Source organism: Pinus tabuliformis, chromosome Q (genome assembly GCF_031772625.1).
Source record: "Pinus tabuliformis cultivar Carrire ecotype Pingquan chromosome Q, CPIR1, whole genome shotgun sequence".
NCBI lineage: Eukaryota > Viridiplantae > Streptophyta > Pinopsida > Pinales > Pinaceae > Pinus > Pinus tabuliformis.
In genome coordinates, this window is record NC_142296.1 from 1,031,480,786 (window position 1) to 1,031,490,836 (window position 10,051).

Sequence of the window (10,051 nt, forward strand, 5' to 3'; positions counted from 1 at the left end):
AGATGATGAGCAGCAATATATATACGTTGGGGTGATTCAAGTTACATGATGTATATATATATATGGACAGTGATATACGGTATATGAAGAATCATAAATTCTGACCTATGCTCATACACGCAGGCAAATCTGCAGTACATCATATATACATGGCAAGGTATATATATGCAGGTTATGGCTATAAATATCCATGCAGGCAGAAGGGTGTATTATCATAAGGACACAGCTATGATTTAATGTGCATGGATAGCACAATGATACATGGACCATGGGCAGCATCTTGATGAGTGCAATCATAAGCATGGACAACATGAAGCAGGATGATTATCATGATTAGTGCAGCATGGTGTAGCACACTGTAAGGTACAACAAATGAATGAGATGCAGAATGATGATGGGTGAAGGAGTCACCATGAGAATCGGTTGAAGCAGAACGTCTTCAACTAATCTCATCATTATTCAAAATGATCTATGCTAGATCTAGATAAGTCAAAGTTTTGACTTCTGTTGTAAATGTACTCTCTCTCTCTCTCTCTCTTTCTCTGTTGAACTTTGAAGATAAAAGAAGATTTGATCAAAGGGTTTCCCCACACATTGTGGGGTTTGTCCCTGGCTCGCGCCATATCTTGTGTCCTCTTGCCTTGGCTTGTCTTCTGCATTTTATATTTATGTTCTATCTGCAGTTTATCGTAATGCTGATGTGATTGCTAACTGTGAAAATTTAAATAAATTGCTCTAGCATAGAACATACCAAAACTTAACACCACTTGTTGACACTCCAAACATTTAGCTATGTACACAATTGTTTATGTTATCATGTTAGGCCAATAAAAAACTTTTCTCAACATAGTTATTAACTTTTGATATCTAGGATTCCCAACTATTGGTTTCTTGTGTAACTCATCTAAGACAAATTTTTTCAAATCTAAATCATTAGGAAAATAAACTCTGGCTCTATACATTAATAATTCTCGGTTATATCTTGCAAAATCAATTTCTTCCTCAGCTAATGGTTCAAATTTTTGAATTTTTTCTTTAATCCCTATGTATTCTTGATCAAAATCTGTAGCTAATTTAATCTTTTCTATTAGATTTGATTTCCAATTGGTTGCTGAAATGACACAAATCTAATTTAATTTTCTGCTCAAGGCATCAACAATTTTGTTTTGTTTTCCTTTAATGTTATGATTTCGAAATTGCATTCACTAAGAAATGTTAGCCATCTTGCTTGTCTAGCATTTAGATTTGGCTGTTCAAATATGTACTTGAGGCTAACATTGTCTGTTTTTAGTTTTAAAAAAATTCTTGTGAGATAGTGTCTCCACATTTTTAGAGCATGAATGATAATTGCTAGTTCTAATCATGTGTGACATATTTCTTCTCATGATATTTTAACTTTCTGGATTAATGGTTAATCACACGACCTTTTTTCATTAGGACACCCCCAATCCTTTTTTACAGGGTTTTGTGCATACCTGCATACCACAAAATACTCATTGGGGTCAGCTAGTTTTAGGATTGGAGTAGTTAATAATTGCTTTAACTTTTCAAAGCTATCTTAGCACTTCTAAATCCATTCAAATTTTGTCCCTTTCTTTTGCAAAGAAGTATCTAGATATGCCAGTTTAGAAAATCCTTCTACAAATATTTTGTAATAACTTGTGATTCCCATAGAGACCTAATATCAACTACCTCTTTAGGTATTGGCTATTAAGTAATAACTCTAGTATTTTTTGGATCAGTAACAATCCCTTCCTTAGAGACTACATATCCCAAATATTAAATATGTTTCTATTAAAATGAGCATTTGCTAAACGTAGCATACAACTCATTTTCCTTAAGTGTTTGAAGAACAATCTGCAAGGGTTGATCTTCTTCTTTACTCTGAGTAAACCAAAATATCATCTATAAATACAATGACAAATTAGTCAAGAAAATGACTAAGCACATGAAAGTGGTTGTGCATTAGTGAGTCCAAATGGGAGCACCACAAAATCATAGTGTCCATATCTTGTTCTGAATGTTGTTTTGTGAATATCATCATCCTTGATCTTAATTAGATGGTATCTGAATCTTAAATCTATTTTTGAAAATATTGAAGCTCCTTGGACTTTATCAAACAAGTCATTCATCTATGGAAAATGATATTTGTTTTTTATGTTCATTTTATTGAGCTTCATGTAATCTATACAAAACCTAAGAGTCTCATGTTTCTTCTTAACGAATAAAACTAGAGCACCCCAAGGAGATACACTAGGCCTTATGTACTTCTTATGTAACAAATTTTGCAATTGAATTTTTAACTTCATTAACTTAGGAATACTCATTCTATATGGATCTTTGGACACCAAAACTTCTCCAGAAAAGAGATAAATTGTGAATTCTATATCTCTGCTTGGAGGAAGTCCTGGTATTTATTCAGGAAAGACATCTTTATATTGCTCCAAAATAGGATAATATTATAGAGATGGTTTACGCTTGTTACTAGATAGGTCTTCAATCTAAACTGCAAACATTTGGCAACCTTTACGTTCACATTTCTTTAATTGTAAGGCATAAATTTGCCTCACATAAATATCTCTTGACACTCATTTGCCTATACAATCCTCTAATTCCTCATTAATACAAGTGAAAGACTTTTCTATATAGTTTAAAATTACTCTGTGAGGTTCTAGCCAATTGATCCCAACAAGAACATCATATGACCCTAAAAGTAAAATTTTCATATTTAGATGAGTGTCCATTCCATTTAGATTTAATAAAAAATCTTTGCTTATTTCTGTAACTTTCCCTTTAGTTCATGTAACCAATTGTACTAACCAAGGCTTACCTTTTTTTCCCTTTTTAAGTCCACACTTTTCAATTGTAGCAGGGGAAATATAACTTAAAGTAGAACCAAGGTCAATTAGCACTGTAATATTTTTGTTAGAAATTTTACCTTGGATTTCCACCATAGTGGATTGGTGATATGTTTGTCTCCCATCAAACACAAAACTAATCCTTGGGATATCACAAATAATATCAATTATTGTAGAGGCTTATTACATGTTATTTACTGTTGCTTTTTTATTTACCGGGTTTTATGGACAATCTCTCCACAAACGCTTCTCATTGAAACCGTAACATTTGATTAGTGGTATGGCTAATTCACCAAATTTATTATTTCTTGCTCATGCCCCTTGTCCACCTTTATGTCCTAAGTTGTTCTACTAATTTACATTTTTTTTGTAGTTTCCTCCTTGATTGCTTCTAAAAGTGTTAGAGAATGCAGGTTTCTTAAACCCCTTCTTCTTGGCATTAAAATTTTCATTTTTCTTAATCATCCAACTTTTAGAATTATCACCCCTTTATTTATTTTAATTGAAACACATTTTTTCCTTCCTTATAGTCTCATCCATAGTTTTTGGATTGCCAAATTCAATCCTCTCCCTATGTGAATAAGGAAAACAACTATAAACCTTTGTATTTTTGTTTTTTCCTCTTTTATATATAGTTCATATCTCAACAAAATCATGAATTTGTTTACAAATTCATCCATGGTGGATTGTCCCAGCCTGAACTCATGGAATTATATATCCTTTTCATCAATATATCTTTTTTTTAAATATTTCTTTTTGAATTCCTTTTAAAAGAGTTTCCATGTCAATTTTTTGCTTCTAATTCTTCTTATGGATTTATTTTCTTCCCACCATAAGTTTTTTTTACTAGTTAACTGGTATGTAGCCAATCCGGGCTTCAAATTGATTGGATAATTGTAGACCTCAAAATACTTTGACATATTCAGAAGCCATGCTTATGCTCTGTTAGGTCCCTATAATACTAGTGTATTCCCTTATTATTATTGTCATTTTAGCCCCTTATTGTTATTGTTGTTCCCATGTTGTCCCCATATTGTTATTATTGTGCCCCATATAAGCCCACTATTGTTATTGTTGTGTCCTTACATTATTATTGTTATGTCGACTTTGACTATATTGCAACCCCTTAGATTCATATATATAGAAAGGAGGTCTTGTCATTTGTATCATCCAATAATTGTTAATTTATGTAATTTAAAGGAGGTTGCCCCATCGAAAAGGCTAATTTTGAATTCGTTTCTCTATCTTTTCTTCTATTTTGTGAGCTTGTTGCGTAACAATTGGTATCAGAGCTTTGGATTCTAGGGTTTCACTGCTTCAAACAGGTCATCGTGGAATTTTCGCTGTAACTTTTTTTCTACGACATTTCAAAAGCTAAAAATAAACCCATTTGAGATGAAATATTTATGAACCTCGGGACTGAATTTTAGATCTTGGATCGATATATTTTCAGAGATATGATCCAAGGAAGTTAGGGTTTTTGTAGGCTCTTGAATTATATCTCAAATAGGTGACCTGGGTAAAATCGTCATAACTTTCTCTCTGAGCATCAAATTGAAATTTTGTAAGAAGTTACAAAAATAGGACATAATTTGGTTTTCTATGTATCAATTTCAAGTCCGAAGGTCGAAAAAGTGACACGTGGAACTTCATACAATTTTACTCTACTGAACTATTCTATAATCAAGCCATCATGGGAGATTTGAAATAAATCTTTCTTGGAGAACCCAATCATGATCATAATTGTAGGGTTGGAATGAGGACTTAGAAGGCTACCATAAGATGAAATTTCAGACCTTGGAGATCCACAATTACAAAGATACAACAGATTCAATATCGAGCTCCTACAAAGCTAAAAAAGGTGTGGTATTTTTAAAATTTTGCATAAGTTTGGTTTGAAAAATTAGTTTGAAGGAATTCAAAGGACACAGCGAAGCATAATTATCATTAATTGATGACCCAAAGAAATAAAATGGAAACACCTAGTAAGCAACCTGAAAGTTCTAGCATGACTCATGAAGAAGAGGAAGAAATGCAACAAGATATATCAAAATTACGAGACCAAGTGCAACAAATTTCACTCTCACAAAAAGTAACAGAAGCTAAGATGGATGGTTTAAAGAAAGACGTAGAAGCTAAGATGGATGGTTTAAAGAATGGCATGGAAGCTAAGATGGATGGTGTGGAAGCTAAGATGGATGGTTTAGAATTAAACATTGAAGATTTGAAGAAAGACATGGAAGGTTTGAAAGGAGGTTTGCCAAAGTTGCTACAAGAAATTCTTCCTAATGGTGAAAATATAGTAGAGGAAACTCATGATGAGAATAAAAGAAATGTTAGTCATGATTTCATAGACTCTAACGTTGGATTGAAGACCCACCATGGTCCAAAGATCGATATGAGGAAGTTTGATGGCAAGGATCCCGTAACATGGATACTATAGATGGAGCAATATTTCAATCTCCATAATGTGTAAAAAACACAAAAGGTACGCATTGTGACTTTATATTTGGAACCCAATCAGTTTGTATGGTATCGATGGATTTTATCTCGTAAAGAAATTGTCACTTGGGCAATTTTTACAGAAGAAATGATAGCACATTATGAGGATACAAAAAGCAACACATTTTTTAGCCAATTGATAAATCTCAAACAAAAAGGTTCAATGGTGGGGCACATTGAGGACTTCCAAAAATTGAATATAAGGGTAAAATATATTCCGGATGACCATATGGTTGATGTGTTCATAGTGACATTAAAGGATAACATCCAACATGAGGTTCGTATTTGGGAACCTGATTCATTGTCGAAGGCAATCAGGCTAGCAAGAAAAATTGAAATCAAAATTATGGCAACAAGGAAGCCTACCAATCACAACTATATATATGGAATTGTTGTTGCTCCTAGCCTTCCACAACCTACAAGGTTGACACCACAACAATTGGAAGAAAAAATAGCAAAAGGGATTTGTTACAGTTGTGATAGAAAATACACTAAAGGTCATAAGTGTGTTGAGAAGAAATTATTTTACATAGATCGTGAAGAGGAAGAAGAAAAGGAAAAAGAAACATCAAAAGAAGAGGATACACACGAGGAAAAAAACCTACAGAAAGAAGAAATGAATCCAACCATATGTTGTAATGCATTGGCCGGAATAACCACTCCTCAAACTATCAATTTAGAAGGACATATCAAGAAGAAAAAGGCAATAGTGTTGATTGATTCGGGCAATACCCATAATTTTATTCATTGTAAGATAGCGAAGGAATTGAATTGCTTCCTATATCTAGCACCAGAGTGTCAAGTGATGGTTGCAAATGGAAGAACCATAAATTTCTCTGGAAAGTGCCATAATATCAAGCTATCCATGGGAGAATATGTGTTGAATAGTCCAATGCTTTCCATTCCAATGGGTGGTGCTGATGTTGTACTATGATTTCAATGGCTACAACCTTTGGGTATGATAGCTTTTAATTTTCAAGAAATTTTCTTGAATTTTTTTCAGAAGGAAAAAAAGTTGAATTAAGGGGTATTGCAGGGAAATCGAGAAAGATAATCAGCTCTAATGGCATGACAAAGCTTCTAAAGAAAGAATAATGTGGCGTAATTGCACAATTATGTTCGCTAGAGGTTCCCACGTTGAAATCATCTATTTCTCCATATCTCAAAAATTCTTGGACAATCATTCCAAGGTATTTGAGACTCCCAAAGGCCTCCCACCTATTCGTGATCATGACCATGCTATTCATTTAATTCAAGGAAGTGTTCCTCCAAACATCAGGCCTTACAGATATCCCTATGCCCAAAAGAGTGAAATTGAACGTATGGTTGCAAAAATGCTAGAGTCTGGTATAATTCAACCTAGTAAAAGTTCTTTTTCTGCTCCAGTAGTATTGGTGCACAAGAAGGATGGATCATGGCGCATGTTTCCATATTATAGGGAGATCAACAAGCTCACCATTAAAGATAAATTTCCCATTCCTGTCATTGATGAATTATTGGATGAATTACATGGAGAAATTTACTTCACCAAGTTGGACCTTTGTTCATGATATCATCAAATCAGAATGAAGACTGAAGACATTCCGAAAACAACATTTAGAACTCATGAGGGTCATTATGAATTTTTGGTCATGCCTTTTGGCCTTACCAATGCACCTTCTACATTTCAAGGTTTGATGAATTCCATTTTCAAACCCTTCCTTAGAAAATTTGTGTTATTATTTTTTGATGATATACTAATCTACAATAAGTCTTGGAAGGATCATGTTCAACATGTTGATAGAGTGCTCAAACTATTGGAGGAGAAATAATTATATGCAAAAACCTCCAAATGTTTCTTTGGAGTAGAAGAGGTGGAATATTTGGGTCATATTGTATCTCATGAAGGTGTTAAGGTAGACCCTATAGTGATGTTGATTATGTTGTCATTGATGTCAAAACGGGTATAGCAGGTGCAGGATGTCATCATTGATGTCCTCTATATGTTGGTTGTCATGGATGAGATGATGCAAGGACGAAACCCTAGCTCTAGGGTTTGGTTTCCCTAAACGATGATCATACCCCACACTTGTTGGAGTTTTTGATGATGCAAGTCATTGAGTTTGTCTTAAATACCCTCACTAGTGGATTCTACTTGTCGTGATGATTCCTATGATATGTGGAGAATCTCTTGGGCCTTCACAGTTTGAGAGATATGCTTGATCGAAGTTCAAGCCCTAACCAGTGGTCCAAAACCCCAAAGGTGTGATGATGTGGCAGTTTCAATGGTGTAATGATGTGGTTGGTTAATTAATGTGGCATAGAAGGATTGAAGGCCTTAAAAAATTGGCGATGTGGAAACAAACATTTTTTTAATGATTAAAATTGTAGCCCTAAGTCAAGTCAAGTCAAAATCAAATTAATTGTTGGTCCAAAAAAATTGGTGGGAATTTTTATTTAAACTTCAAAAAGGTTTTGGTTCCAAATTAAAATCAATTTTCAAATATTACCCCTTAAAATTAGGATTCATCTGCCTCAAAATTAAATGTACACCTTATTCTATATAAACGCACTCATTTCTCTCTAAGATTAATCAAGGTAGTTCGATATCTTTAAACTATATCATTGAGCTTTGAATTGCGGAACAATAAAGTAGTCGAGTATGGATTTGGATCTCTATTTATTTGGCTTAGATTTCTGTGTGTTCTTTAAATTTTTGCAAGAGGACTTCATCATTGATCCTCTTGAATATCTTTGTGGCCATTAGGGACAAAATAATTTGTAGCAAATTCTTTATATTTGGTTAAGGGATTCATTCTAGGGTTGGAATATATTTTAAGGGTTGAGTTGGTTTTAAATTAAAATTGGCTTCTATATTCACCCTAGAGTAAAAATTTGAAGCTCAAACCTACTGTTGTGCTCTACAACAACCCCCCATTTCATATCATTTTTATTCACAAAACTATCATATGAAATGGGTCCCTTTTAGTTTTGATTGGTATCAACTTTGTATTATTCAAATAGGTTCGAAAACAAAATGAAAACATTATAAAAAACCTTTTTGACAAACCAATTTTGGTCTTATAATATAAATAATCAATCTTTTATCATTGCGATAAAGCGATCGCAAGATCGCATATCGCAATGGCAAAGGAGGCATAACTTAAAAAACCCATTGGTTTGCTCCGACGCGATAACGTGCAATAGCCTATCGGACATCGGCAATCATAAGTTCCCATAATTAAAGTGCATTTCGATCCGATGCGATGCGATATCGCTATCGGCGATCGGCAATATACCATGCATGCTTTTAAAGTGCCTTTCGATCCGATGCGATGCGATAAACTCCCGTTCGCTCCGATGCGATGCGATATCACTATCAGCGATCGGCGATATACCATGCATGCTTTTAAAGTGCCCATACTCCCAATGCGATGCGATGCGATATCGCTATCGGCGATCGGGGATTTCAAAAGGTGTCAATATAATGATTTAAGTTTTTCCCCGACGCCCGATTGCGATAAAGCCAAAAGCGCAAACTTCAAAAAGCCGTTAAAGCAGAGGGATATTACGATTAATTCGTATTAAAGGCCTTATCTTTCAAACAGTGATTTACCTGCGCTCAACCGCCAAAACGTCCAAGGCACGCTTAAACAAATCATGCGGCCGATAAGAGATATGATGAGCATTTAAAGGATTGGCAGGTTTTAATGGCCATTTAATGAAATAGTAAGCTTAAAAAAATCTTCTCATAGATTGTATCCGCGGCCACTTTAAGTTAATCCCTCATCATGCATTGATCAATATATATCACTCGTATTTGGTTTTCACTACCAATTCTCTGTGTTACGCTTATTTCCACTACTGTGCAGAATTTTTCCGAAGTAATAGATTCAAGCAGAATGGGGAAGAAGTCTAAGAAAACCGCAATCGCTTCCACTGCACCAGCCCCAGGACAAGCCGTCGCTGATCCAGCAACTAAAAAGAAAGGATTAATATCTGATACTACATGTTCAGGACTTGGCAAGACCACTTGGCAAAGTACCTATAATTTGATCGAAGCTGAAGAACCCAAGGTGACGGCAGTGCAAGCTACAACGGGTTCTAGTAGAAAATCTGATGGTACTTTGAAAGACTTGGCCGACTCTTTCCTTCATCAGATAGCAGCTCGGGAACAAATTCTCCCATATACGGATGTAGTAAAGTGGGCAATTGAGGAAATCCCAACCACTGACAGAACTTTCTGCACCAGAGATGGGAGGATCTTCGGTTCATTCAAGGCTGATGATTTGAGGCAAATGCATCATTTGCCTGAGCCAGAAAAGAAGTACAACAAGGCATTTCTGGAGAAATTCCGAAGTGAGAACGAAATTGAATCCGAACCCATTCGGGAATGGAGGCAAAATCCGGCGAAACACAAGCATGAAACTTCCGGTAAGTACTCTGTTGGTTCTCTATGTTCTCCGTATTGTTATGCTGGGATAATGATGTGTAGATTGTGGGGGTTGCACGATTCTTCTAATTTCACCATAGAAATGGTTCCCTTGATGGAAGTGGCATGTAATAGTGAGATTATGGATTGGGCAACCATACTGTCAGATAAGCTAGCGACAACAGTTCTTAGTTTTAGAACTAAAACTTCCGTCTCAGAAAGGTTTATTCCCCCATTCTACTACAGTGCTTATATACTAGATACCCTGTGTTTTAATTCT